The sequence below is a fragment of the Argiope bruennichi genome, chromosome 9 (genome assembly GCF_947563725.1).
Source record: "Argiope bruennichi chromosome 9, qqArgBrue1.1, whole genome shotgun sequence".
In the NCBI taxonomy this organism is placed as follows: Eukaryota; Metazoa; Arthropoda; class Arachnida; order Araneae; family Araneidae; genus Argiope; species Argiope bruennichi.
The window spans coordinates 63,029,966-63,044,775 of record NC_079159.1 but is presented as its reverse complement, the minus strand read 5'-3'; positions in this window follow the sequence as shown (position 1 = coordinate 63,044,775).

Below are 14,810 nucleotides of genomic sequence, written 5' to 3'. Positions count from 1 at the left end.
CACTAATTCAAAAACTGTAGTTTTAAGGTGTCGCCAAGTTAAACATTTGATTCGATAGGAAAAATAGTAAATTTATTTTATATGCTTGCAATTTTCATGAATTATTCCTTATTAGACTTGCAGCTTAAAAAGTTAAATAATTTGTATTCCACTATCTCATCCACTATTTACAGACATTTTCATACCATTTTCAATCTGCAAGGACTATTGTCTAGAATTATCATACGATTCCCAGAAGTACGAGGCAATCACAAAGTTATTTTAGTACCACATATACCTGTCTGTTGAATCTGCTAAAAGTTATTTTTACTTGATTATTTGATTGTGTTTCACTGTGTCATCCACCATTTCCAGTCATTTGACGTCCAATTACCACCTTCAAGGTCTATTGACAAAAATTATCATACTACTCCCGGAAGTATGAGGAAGTCACGAAGAATGCGTAAATAAATGAGGCACATCTTTTAGTTCCTCATATACTTATGCGTTGAATCTACAAAAGGTCACTAAATGACTTTTACTTGATTATATAGGATTAAGGTCGGTGGATTTAGAGACTTATGGTAAATGTTACACAACAGTGAAATTTCAAATGAGCTAAGAAAACTTATTAGATTATGGAGGATTAATTGGTGATGACGATGAGGCATACGTTTTAAAATTGAAAAATATGGATTTAATGACTTTTACTTAAAGGACAATGATGTATTACTCATTAATGAAAATTCAAAGCTGAAGCGATACAGTTTTAGGACAATGATTAGTTCTCAGATAAGAAGAATATACTCAATACCATGAAGATATAATATAGATGTAACATTCAAATCAACTGGAAACAATTGTTCCTTATAAGCATTTCAGTAAATATTCATCTTTGAAAGGGAATAATGACATCAGTAAATAAAGTATCAATAATATATTCAGAATAGAAATATTTCAATTGTTCCAACTGTGAAATGAAAAATTTTCCAAAGGAATATTCAAACATTTGCATACATTTGATGGATTTATTGATGCTGTATATTATTGATATAAGAAGTTTCAGATTTTAGAAGCTTTTCTAGCAAATATTAATCTTTTTTTTTGTTTCAAAATGCAAATAGCAATATAAAACAAAAGAAGTTTGAAAACAAATCCGCTTTTTTTTTATAGAGTATTCTTTATGAATAATTAACTATTTTCTGTCGGAAATGGATAGAAAGAGCTTTCTTTTCTTTTCCGCTCGCATCAACATAATTGTGGATTTCTGAATTCAGCATTTTCTGTATGCATATATTTCTGAAATATTGTTATGTCCACTTAAGCAGAAGTGCTCGAAAGCGAAAAATATTTAATGCTTAGAAAAATCCCATGCTGTATTCAGTATAAAAAAAATCTTGAAGCAAAAATATAAATAAAGAATCTTCTCGAAATTTTAAAATGCCATTTCTTTTTGCTTATATTCTCTTCACCATAATCTTATTTTAGAGTTGAGTGAAGAAAATTAATATTCATTATATCTATATATTTTCCTCTAAAATTTAGGATACTTTTAATTTTTAAAATGCACATTAGAAATATTTTGCCCCCATTGTTACTGGCCGTTATATTAAATTTTAAACTCTTTTTATACGTAAGAATCATCAGCTTATTTGTATATTTATAAATCTTCATAAATTTTCAGGAATTGAAAAAAGTATAAAAAAGAATTAAAATAACTTAAATTATCCGCCTAAAGTTAGCCAATTATATAAAGTATTCTAATGACAGAAAAGGTTTAATGTGATAGCAACGAAATGAATTCAAGAGATTTATAATTAGGAATGTAAATCAATTAATATGATGTATTTGAATTTGAAAATATTTTAATAGAAAAGTAAATTTTATGGTAAGTACTCTTTTGTTTTCATTTTCTGATAGTACAAACTCAAATATTTGCAATACAATTAATATAAAATCATTTATCAAACAAAAAGACAGATAGACACTTATGAAATGAAACTTCCAGACAGAAAAAAATCATCTGTGGGGAAACTTTAATTCTGGTAATTATTCATAAGTGTGATCAAGTACTTGAAGTGTTCTAATATCGAATTGGTTCAATCAGAATAAATGATGAAATCCAATTTGCATAAAAATGGATAAAAATAATCCATAATGAATACCTCATCAAGAAGATTGCTTAAATTATTACATTATGACTATTTCTTTATTTTAAAACCATTTTAGTCGGTAATATGCTATCTTTTCTCTACTCAGAAATTTGAAAATTTTAATTCAGCAAGATGTTTTAACAACGATCGTTTTGAAATATATGTTCTATTTTAAGTCATGTCACTTAGTTGTGTCAAAAATTTTAAAATTGCCGGATTTGAAACTAACATGGCTACAAATCAAATAGATAATTTTGAGCATCTTTTTATGATAAATAAAGTTTTTATGACATCACATCGAGAGTATAGCTTAAATTAATCTTTCAGATAGTATTAAATCTGTACTATATCCATCATGTTATGTCTTGCATACTTCACAAATAATTTCAAATTTATTGATTTGTAACAATATTTGTTATGTAGGAACGGTTATTAATTCTGGCATAATGAAAATTATCTCTGAAATTGCCCTGATTGTGTTTCATCAAGAGCAGAAGAAACCAAAAATGAAAAGCCAGTTTTGGTTTAAACAGATTAGCTTTGAGGAAACACGACAGTAAATCTCTATATTTACAAACAATAAAGAATGATGCGTGTCTACGGGGTTTTGACGATTTGTTAGATCTTTACAGGTCATATCATTTTACTTAACTATTGAATTCAGCAAACTTCCGAGATGTGGAACTTTGAGCAATTTTTTTATTAGAAAATTAATTAAAAATTAACAAAATGTCAACATTTTTATTTGGAAATTTCCAAAAACATTATTGTTCAATACATTTTTTTATGTTATTTGAAAAATTAAAATACTTTCTTTTTAATTATATCAATTGAATTATTGTGTAAATGTTTTTTTTTAATATGCCAATTTTTTAAAATATATTTTGTTTAATCTTCATCAGTATATTTCACTGCCGCAAACAATTTCGAACTATTTTCGTTCTTTCAATTATTTAATCGCTTAATATTCTTCCATTGTAGAAAGCTAATAAATAAAGATTCTGTAAATTATCTACGCAATTTGCTTGAGGATTTAGCAAGTGAAACTACATTACAAAGATAACGTGTAGCTTGAAACACATCACTCTGCCAATTGAATTTTTAATGTCATTGTGAAGTTATTGAATTCGACACCATTAAAAAGGTCCGGTTAAATAACATACGGAATAGAACAGATGAAGCTATTAAAAAAACAAACCTTTAAAGTGCATCCCAATTTGATGCTTAAAAATATTCTAATTAGATAATATGTATATAAAGTAATGCATAAGAGATTTTATTGATATCAAACAAAACCAATGCATTTTTTTATAAATTAACTGCCCACCAAATGCAGTTAGTTATTTAACAAATAATAAATGTATTGTTAATAAGCAAATGGTAAATAATTGAGTTTTGAAATCTATAGTCTATTTAAAGCCTTTGAATGCAATTTCTCGACTAATTGATGTCATTAAATATTTTAAGTCCGCAATTCCATACAAGTTATACTGATGTTTAAGCTTAATTGTATTGAGATTGCACAGTTACATTCTAGCATTTAAAATTATCATATTGTGTTTTAGTGCAAATGGATAATTATATAACATTTTGCATGTATTATTAACAAAATAATAAAAACATTGAAAAAAATTTATCTCGCAGCTACATCTGAACGTATGCTGAACGTCGTGTTTGTAAAAAAAGTATGAATGGAGGTATAAAGAACAGATTTCTACTTTAAACATTTTATCACATTTCAAATTTTCTTGATTTATCTCAAATGGTACATTATCATATAAATAAATGGACGATATAAGAAAATTTACAGAGGAACTAATTCAGTCGATGCCTATATATTTAATAATATTTTTAATATAATTTGAGTCTTAATTAATTTACAGTTTCTTATCTTAATTTCGCCCATATTAACGTCATTCTAAAATGTACTCTTATTCTCTGATCCAATTTCCACATTTAATTTAATTCTACAAGCGCTCTATAAAACTGCCGACTTTAGCATTTTCTCACGCTCTGACCGTGTTTTAGCTCACATTAGCTCATGTGAGCTAATGTTTACAACATTCTTTTAAAGAGACCTAAGATTTCCTTTCCTAGGTCTACAAGTATCAAAGAAATCCCTATTAAAATCTCGTAGTAAAATCACTGAAGCGAAACATTTCTCTCTCTTTTACTCTTGTGTCGCGTTGTAAACTGACATCGCTTATTGTTTCTTGCCTGTACAAATTATGCTCTATTAAAATCTCACAGTAAAATCATTGAAGCGAAACATTTATCTCTCTTTTGTTCTTGTGTCGCGTTGTAAACTGACTTTGTTTATTGCTCTTGCCTGTACAAATTATACCTTCCGGATTGAAATAAATCGAAATTAGAATTCTTCTTGCCCCCACAACTGCTAAAATATGTTTACATATATATATTGAAAGAATGAAATTACACTATGGAATTCTTAAAAAAATTAATTAAAAAAAGAGCAATTAAAAAAATATAACATTAATTTCACAAATAATTTTTTTAAAAATTGAATGTCACACAACTTCTAAAAATTAAAATGTTAAAGAAGCTTATTTTTTACTTCTTTCTTTAGACACTAATTTCATCCAAATCTGAATCTTTAAAAAAATTTTAAACATGCGCAATCAGTAACATAATTTTCATTCCACTAATTTCCTTTTAGATCTCATGCTGTGGAAGAGATCATTTTACCTAAGAATAATCTTCCAATCAGGCATGCTTTCACTTTTATGATGCTCACGTAGGCCATCCCTTCTTAGTGATCCAATCACAGGATGCAAATAATTCCTTTCCGAGTCGCATTTAATGCTATTGGTTGACAGGTTGCTAATTAGGGCAAGGCACTCAAGTCGCCCTCTCATGTGGGATACAGCGTGGGTGGCTATAGATCCTTCCTGACTTTGCATTAATTCCAATTATGAGAATAATAAGCTTGTAAACAGGGCACATCACTAATTGACGGCGGGCTATTCTGTTCTCGATATGGATGAATCCATCTTTTGCTTTGCTCTGTATGTTTTCCTAAAAGGATTCTTAATGGCGTGATTCAGTATGAACCTAATTTAATCCCGGAGTATTTTAGTGAAACTAATTGCGGTAGACGTCCTAGTTGAGTGATATTAGGCGTAAACGTATTTGCGAAGATATTTCGGGAAACTGAAATAAAGCCATGCCATTAGCTTAAAATCGCCTCTAAAGGTTTTACTTGAATAGGAAGATAGGAAACTAAAGCACTTAATTGAAGCAATCAATTCTACTATAGCATAAGATTAAACTTTGTTGGCCATGAGCATTCTTTTGGTCATGAAAAATTTAAACAAGTTGTGAATTTTACAATCGAATTTTAATTTTTGAATCTTGTATACGAAAAAAAAAAGTGCGAATTAATTTAAATTGAAGTATTTAAGTGAAATGCTTAAGATATTTTAATAAGGGTTTATCGGCGACATTATTTATAATGTCATATCATCTTTTATAATTCAGTAAGCGCAATATACTTAATAAGAGATCATACTGAAAAAAGTGCTCTAATACATTTTAAAATGGAATTATTTTTTTACAATATCTTGTTGAATTTTACAAAATAGCCCTATTTTGAAATTTTTATAATCTCAATTAAAAAAGTAATAAATAATATCAGAAAAAATTTATATTTTTTACTGTATAATGCATGTATGTTTCATATATTACCTGAAATTCGAAGTTTTTGATTGATATGTTTTGAATACAACATCAACTATCGCAATATGCATTTATAAATGGAATAATTATTTATATTATATAATATTATCTATGCAATGGCAGATGCCTTTCAACATATGATAATGAACTTAATAATTTTACTAAAATGTTTGGTCATGATAGTTATTAAAAGTAAGATTCGTCTAAATGAATCCTAGCATGACTATAAAAATGAGAAGAATAAATTTATAAATAACCTAGCTATACGATAAATAATAATATACAATTTTTGTTCTTTATACTATCATTAACAAGAAATTACATAGTGAAATTTTTCTACTTTACTCATTTGTTTCTTGATTTTTGCTTTAATACATTATATCACCCTTTCCTTTACATTATTCCAAATAAACATGGTGACTATTAATTTGAAACTGAAAGCTAAATTTCGTTGCTAGCTCAATTTGACTTGAATTTATAAGGATCATTTTCAACACTTCTCATTTGTTTAAACAAGATATTAAAAGCGTTTTTACAACCGTGGTTATACACAACAATAATAAAAAAAATGTTTTAGAAATGCAGTTGTTTAATATTCTATCAAAATATTATTTTAGCTGTTCTATATTATTATATATTTTATTCAGTTATAAATGATATTATTAATTCCGAAATTCGAGGTATATCATTGTTATTTTATCCAACAGAATATATTTATTAATTGTAAAGGTTGTTTGTTTTTCATTCCAGGGAGATTTGAGTATGTAAAATATCTCATGGAGAGAATTTTAAAATTATTTTGAAATGAAGTTGCAATTTATATCCAATGCTGAGTGTTGACTTCTTTCACTATTTATCCAATTGAAGTTTGAATAATTGGAAAACTTTAATTACTAGAAAAAAAAATGAATTTCTTTGATTAAAAAAAATGCTTTTAATATATTTTTCAATTAGTTTGTTAAAGAAGTTTCTTTACTTACATATTGAATTATTTTAGTTGTACATATTTAGCAATACATAGCATTAGTTGTACATAGTTAATAATATATATATTTAATTGAAAGTGATTTGTATATGAAAGAACAGAAAGTCGTCCGCAAGTATCAACCTAGTTTACTGCTTTTGAAACTGAAAATCGGAAACAATGTAACAATGAACAAGTTGTATACATTAGCTAAGTACACGCTTTAAACGTCTTATGATTTAAATCTATGTCGTATGGAATTGGCTTTCATTCATGGAAGTCTCAAATAAAGAGATAATCAAATGGTTCTGTCAGGCCAATGTTTCGTTAAATTCGATACAAAATCTGCTTTGATTAATGGATCAGTTTCCGGAATTGCGTCTCTGGGGCTCTTTTGGAATGGGTTTAGTTCAGTACTTTTGATTGCGCTTTCTCTTAGAAGCGTTTTCAGATCTACCTCATTTTCATATCAAAATATACTGTTGTTAAGTTTTTTTTTCATCCGCAAGATTATTGTAAATGAATGCAAATTCTTAAGATATAATGTGCTTTAATGGATGCATTGTTGTTTTTTTATCGTTAGTTGATGCTAGGCAAAGTGAATGGGCAACAAATAAAGAAATAGTTTGCTACTATATTAAGACGCAATATAATGCTTGCCACTCAATGATTAATAAGAAAACTGGTTTTATTTTATTTTAAATGAAATGAAATTCCATTTTCATCCATAATGTTTCATAATGCTGTTTTTTTTATACTTATAATTTGAGATTTTAATATTAAGATTAAACTCTGGCATTAAAATCTGAAGTTATCGGAACAAAATCTGCTTGAGTTAATGGATCAATTTCCGAAATTCGACGTCTTGTGATTTAAATATATGTCCTTATGTAATTGGTTTTCATCCAGGAAAGTCCCAATAAGAGATAATCAAATGGATCTGCCTGACAAATATTTCGTTAAATTCGGAACAAAATCTGCTGCGATAAATGGATTAATTTCCCGAATTGCGTCTCCTGGGTTAATTTGGAATGGTTTAGTTGGAAATATTTGATTGCGCTTTGCGATTATGATAAACACATTCTGAATATATTTCATTTCCATATCAATAATTTTTGCTGTTTAGTTTTTTTTTATTTACATCAAAAATGACTGTAAATGAATGAAAACTGTTATGCTATAATGTGTTTTGATGAATGCCTTTCTTTTTTACCATGTTCTAAAATAAAGTTGTTTCAAGTTAATGGTGAGTGGAAGATACGCAAATTAAATAGTCAATAAACAAATAAATACTTCGCTACAATATCAAGGCACGTTAGAATACTTGGCCACTAGTCACTAATTAAATAGTGGAGTCCATTCTATTTGAATAAAAAAAATATAGAGATTTCACTTTTAGAAAATGTTTTTGTATATGGGAACTGAGATCTTAATAAAAGGTAACAAGTTATTAAACTACGGGATCGTTATATTATTTGTTTATATGGCTGAATTTAGAAAATGAAACTGCCCATAAGTACGTTATAATTTGTACAATCATAAAATAAAGGCAAAGTTAGGATAGCAAAAATGTAAACACACATAAGCATACATTATTTATAAGAGTTTCACCACGGATGCAACAGCAATATATTTCACATATACGGTTTAATTAGCATTATATTTACACACACATTTTAAATGATAAAAAGCTTCATGCACATATTTGATACAAAACGGATTTTAAATTGGGTTTTTATTTTACTATTGTAAAAATTATATTTTCTAGATGGTGGTTTCAACATAAGCATACATTATTCATAAGAGTTTTACCTGGAATATAATAGCAAAGTATTTCACATATACAGTTTAATTAGCCTTATATTTTACATACATTTTTAAATGATAAAAAGCTTTATGCATATATTCGAAACAAAACGAATTTAAATTGTGTTCAAATATTTTACTATAAAAACTGTTTGTAGAATATTTTAACTAAGAAGAAACTAAGTTTTTGTAGAAAAAGAATTTCAACTAAAGCATAATCATCACAATTGTTACTTTGAAGGGTTATTTTCAGAGAGAATTCTTTCTTACAAGAAATTGTTACGTGATCACACTTTTATTCATGACTTTCACGTTCCACCTAAGTGACTTAATCACAGGATAAAAATAATCTCTTTCTGAGGAAACCCCAACTCCATTGGATGAGATGCCATTAACAACTTCGGAATATCCAATCCTAGCTGTCAACGAGGTTGGAGCTTAAGACGCTTAATATCTCTCCTGTCATTGCTTTGATTCTATCGACCATGTAAACAACAAGTTTGTAAACAGAGCTTTCCAATAACTGACGGTGGATTATTCAGGTCCCAGTATTGATAGGATCACCTTTTAAATTTTCTTGTTTCGTACCTTTTCTAAATCGGGACCAAGCTCATTTAATAGAGAATCTTATAAGCAGTTTTAACAGAAGTTAATGTCCTAAGTGCATAAAATAATACAAATTTTATAATGAAGTTTTAGAGTCTGAAATAGGGATCTTTAAACTAATTACTTAATAATAAACTTTAAATTGGACCAGGAAGATTTAATTAAAGAAGAACATATGACCAATCGATGTCAACAACGTCTTTAATCCATAATTGTTGAGCCAATTTTGATATAAACAATGTTCATAAAGTCAATTGTTAAATTTTAAGTTGGATGTGGAAAGTTTTAGTTGAATAAAGGAATTAATAAGAATCTTCTTAAATATAATAATTTAGTTATTAATTATGATTGTAATAACTTATTTTTGTGGCTTGTCTAACAAAAAATATAGAAAAAATTAATGATGGAATCAACATCCATTTATCATTTGCAATAAATTGTGCTTTAGTGTATTTACCTATTAATTATCTTGCTTTTGTTAATATATTTAAGGTTACTAAATCTCTTTTGAGGAGGACTTTTTTAACTTTATTTTTATTTATTGATTTTGGTAACCAGATGATTTTATTAAATATTCATTTTGTTTTATTTTTATTAAAAATCATATGAATAATTTGATGTTTATGATTATCTCAACATAAAATTAAGATATTTTAATCTCATTTATTTTATCAAATTTTTATTACAGTTTTATTTTTGTTATTCTGTATGAAAGCGTTACTAAGAGAGCCGTTCCTATTATAGTGCCATTAAAATTGTAACCGTTTGAATAATATATTTGGTATTGCGTGTTGCATTTTGCAGTAATGATAATTCTTTTCCTGATTTCTCAAGTAGTTTGCAGAATTTTTCGTCTTTAAATAGCAGAAGAAAAATCACGTAATTTTTATCTCACGGAGCAATGAAAACGGTTTGAATTTCATTGCAAAAATGAAAGCTGCTTTTAAATATTAAATAAAAACATGTTTACAAAATGTGAGAATTAAGGAAAGATAGTAGAGTAATTAAATTTATATTATTACAAAGACAACCAATAACAATTTAAAACAGTGAAAATATCATTTCTGAACTATAATATTTTTGAAATTATCGATGTAAAACAAGAAATTTTCAATCAGTATTTAATGAATTAAAAATTCAGATAATCGCTCCAAGATGCATATTGCCACATTCCAAAGTATATTTGTGCCAGATTTGATCGTTCTGTATGAGCCCGCTGTGTAAAGTGTTAATACATACGATTAAATTTATAAAATCTTTAATTAATTAAATATTTTATTTATTTAACTGTGTGAACTGTTACTTACTCATACTTGTTTACTTTCTTTATGTTTAATGTGGTTCAGTAGTTAATAATTGGAATAAAAAAAAAGAATCTGAAAATTTAATATCTTATATTTAATCTTTTATTATTCACTATTTCTAATATAAGTACATGGCAATTAATGTGACATTTACATATTTGAGGTGCTGTTTTTTTTTAAAAAAATATTTTTGTGTTGCTTTATATAATATTTGGAAAAAAAATAAAAGATTTTTGATATTTTGTGGACATATCAAAATATTCTTCTATAAATATGGAAATAAACGTCTCAAACCACACAAACACGTGCGTCCTCAAACAAACACGGACGCACTCACACATACAGTTCTATCAATAACTTATTCTTCTTGCGTACAGCCGACCACCCCGCCACCACTGAACGTAGCAGTATCGACAGGATTTGTTGTGGCCGACTGCTATCTTTAGCATTGTCCATCCTTGCATTGTCCAATTTGTCAAACTGACATTCTCTTCGAGATAATTGACCACAAAGTGGTCAATCACTGTCCTTCCTAATCTACCCATAAAACAATGAAATGGCCATCATTAAGAGAAAATCTCCGCGAAATTCAAAATTCAAATTCAAATTCTGGTTACACAACAACAGAAAACTGAATGCTTTCAAACTCATCATGTCCTTCAGAGTTTTAAGATTACCTGATACCATCAGTACTGTACTTAAGTTATTATTTACAATTCTCTGATTTTTTCTTAACTCCGAGATTTCAATACATTCCTTTAAATAGTGGTAAACATTACCGACTCCTCCACAAATGCATTTTTCTGCATTCTTCCAAATTTTTAGAAATATGCAGGAAATGTCCTGATATAATTTGAATTATCAGTGGACGGTAACTTCTATCAACCATAATACAGCGCAGCTATCTATAAGAATTCTTTTTTGGGATGAAGACCATAATTTCATTCCGAAGAAATGAGTCAACTTTTCAATCTTAATTTTAATACGGAATATCAAAACACACACACACACACACACACACACACACACACACACACACACACACACACACACACACACACACACACACACACACACACACACACACACACACACACACACACACACACACACACACACACACACACACACACACACACACACACACACACACACACACACAAATTCTTTATAATGATGCACTATACACTCGCTTCTGATTATTAGTTTATAACGCATGAGGTTAATTGCTTAACTGTCATGATTTATTTCTGTTCTGTTTCTGGTTACCAATAGATATCTCTCTACGAAAAAGTTTTCTGATAATGCTTTGTTTTTGCTCTCACCTATGTATTCCATTTTATATTCGAAAAACAAAAGCTATTGAGGCAGAACAACTTTAATTTGCAAAGTTAACTCCTGAATTAAAACTAAAGGCAAATGGTAGACGTAAGTCTGATTTACGTTAACTTTTAAAAAAACTGGATTTTCAGATCTGGTAAAAGAAATAAAAGGTATTGTTTTTTTTACCTATGATGTCTGTAATTTTTGCAAGAAACATGAGCAGTGCAATACGGAATCAACTGCATTTTAATGACACGAGATTCATAATGTATGAAGATAATTATATACGAATATTATAATTTTGAAATGAAGCATCAAGAATGTTATGCTTTTATTATGTTTAATTTTTGGTGATAAATAAATTAGATAGGTATTTTGAAAGATATATTGTTTGCATAGTAGAATTTTAATAACTAAGATAATAACTTTATAATACCTCTTATTGCAGAAATTATATTGCAATTTATAGTTTTCTCAATAGTAAAGCAAAGGTTCCGATTACAAAAAATTATTCAATATCACGGCCTTAAATTTTAAAGGAGGGGTAAGAGATGCAAAGGCAATTTGGAACCACATTGCATTGAATGATTGAAAATGCTTTTTTCACGAATTAGGACAAAAAAGAGCAAAGAGAAGGCAAGAAGTGAAACAGCAGTATGGCATTTAAAAATAATTTTCATCATGGATTAATAATGATAACAAGGTTTTCAGATAGTGATTACAAAGTGTGGACTTTAAATATAGAGGACTAACTCGGGAGAGTGAATTGTTGATAAAGCTACATGCTTTCACGCCTGTAAAAAGTTTTTAAAAATCGAATTAAAACCTGTTTATTATGTTTTGTTTCGATTCCTTATATTTAAAAATAAAATAAAAATAATTGTTTTTTTTTAATGTTAAGGCAAGCAGTTATTAAATTAACGATGACAATGAATATAAGATTGCACTTTTATTTTTTTTATGTGAGCATTAGCTTACTTTCCTGAATTTAAATGTTGTAGCAATGCCATTTTCGTCATATTTTCCCTTTAAAGAATTGTTTAGAGCAATTGATGTTTGTTTACAGAAATCATTAACCAAGTAGTCCCCTACTTTATTTCATGTTTCTTATATCCCATCTGAAAATTGTAATAAATGGACAAAAATATTCATTTCCCGAGAAAATTATCATTATTGGATAACATAGAATTAAAAACAGTAGGGCATCAATTCTGGGCTTCCATGGGAAATGAGCGTGTGCCCTTACTGCTGGCAATGATAACAGCATGTGAGACAACAGGTATTACATATTCTAGACTAGCTGAAAGAGGATTATTCAAGTAATTTTCTATTTTCTTTTGCAGCTTGAAAATTATCTAAATAGCGTACTTTGCTATAAAGCCACTTTTAATGCGCAATATTCCTGAAGATGATAGTTAGCAAAGCGTTAGTTAGACCTTATTAAATGTGATGCTTAAACGATAATTAAAAAATCGAAATAAGGGCACTGAACAAAGTATTTCCTTGGAATAGGGTTAGATATTAATGGTAGATGTAAATAAGTGTGTAAATGATTAATTCAGCTTAGTTTAGATCCTAGGAGTTAGTCAGCTTCAGCAAGAATTGGATAAGAGTAAGCTGCAATAAAATAGTCATAAAATTTAAAAAAAATGATTTTAACTTTGTAGTATAAGAGTAATCTTTAACAAGGATATGAAATTGTAATCTTCTAAAATCCCATGTCAATTTAAATATTTAATAAGTTAAAACAAAAGGATAACACTCTTAATAAATATAACAGACGTAAGTATTCAGCGCATTATTGTAAAAAATTTTAGAATCTAACACATTAGGACAGAAGTGGAAAATCATTTATAAATCAGTTTTTACAAACATAAAAAAATTATATTATGTAAGTGCATAAAAAGTGTTTAGAAGTACACAGTCTAATAAAAGTATAAAAGAAATGAAAGACATAGTAAAAGTCGTTGGAAATTGAATCATCTGTATATATATAAAATGCTAACGTATGTGGCACAAAAATAGCTTTATTACTTACTGTAGAATGGCAACATTCAAATATGAACAAACCGTCAAGCGAATTTCAGACTGCTTCATTCATTGAATATTTTTACAATAATATTAAATCCAACGCTTCGCTCAGTTAATTAATGGAGCTGCAAAATATTATTAGATATATTTTGGAGAAGTTTCGTCATCTCACCAAAAAGTATATTCAGTCAGAGGAAAGAAGATATAAGTAAATAAGAGAAATAGATTTCAAACAAAAAATTTAATCGAGCTTAAAAATTTGCTTAACCATTTGGAAATAAGTAATGCGGTAAAGTTTCAGATTAACTAACGGTTTCTCGACAAGTACATCAATATCGTCTAAACATTCCACTAAAAACTACTATTCTGCTTGGATACCAGAAATGGTAACAAATGGGTTTTAAAAACTACAAAAAAATAAAAATGGCGACAAATAGCCTCAAAGTATTTCAATGTTGGCGACCGTATATTAATTTTAATTTTAAGTCTAGCTGTATCGTTATCCCTTCCCTATGGAAATTTGTATTCATATTTTCTAAAACAATTATCTTACAACAAATGATCCTTGTATTATCTTAAGATTCAAAAAAATATCTTTTTAACGATATCAATTTTTCTGCACAGATTCCTCTTTAAAAGAAATAATATTTTTAATTCAATTTGGTACATTATCGGAAAAAAAATGTTTTTAAATGCTATGAAGGAATTTGAACTATATAGCAAAACATTCAATCACGTGTTTTTACCAATCATTAACAATATTATATATATATATATATATATATATATATATATATATATATATATATATATATATATATATATATATATATATATATATATATATATATATATATATATATACACTTTTTTACTTTTTTAATTTGCAGTATACTGATTGAATTCATATTTTTTTAATCATATGAAATAACAAATTAATCATTTAAC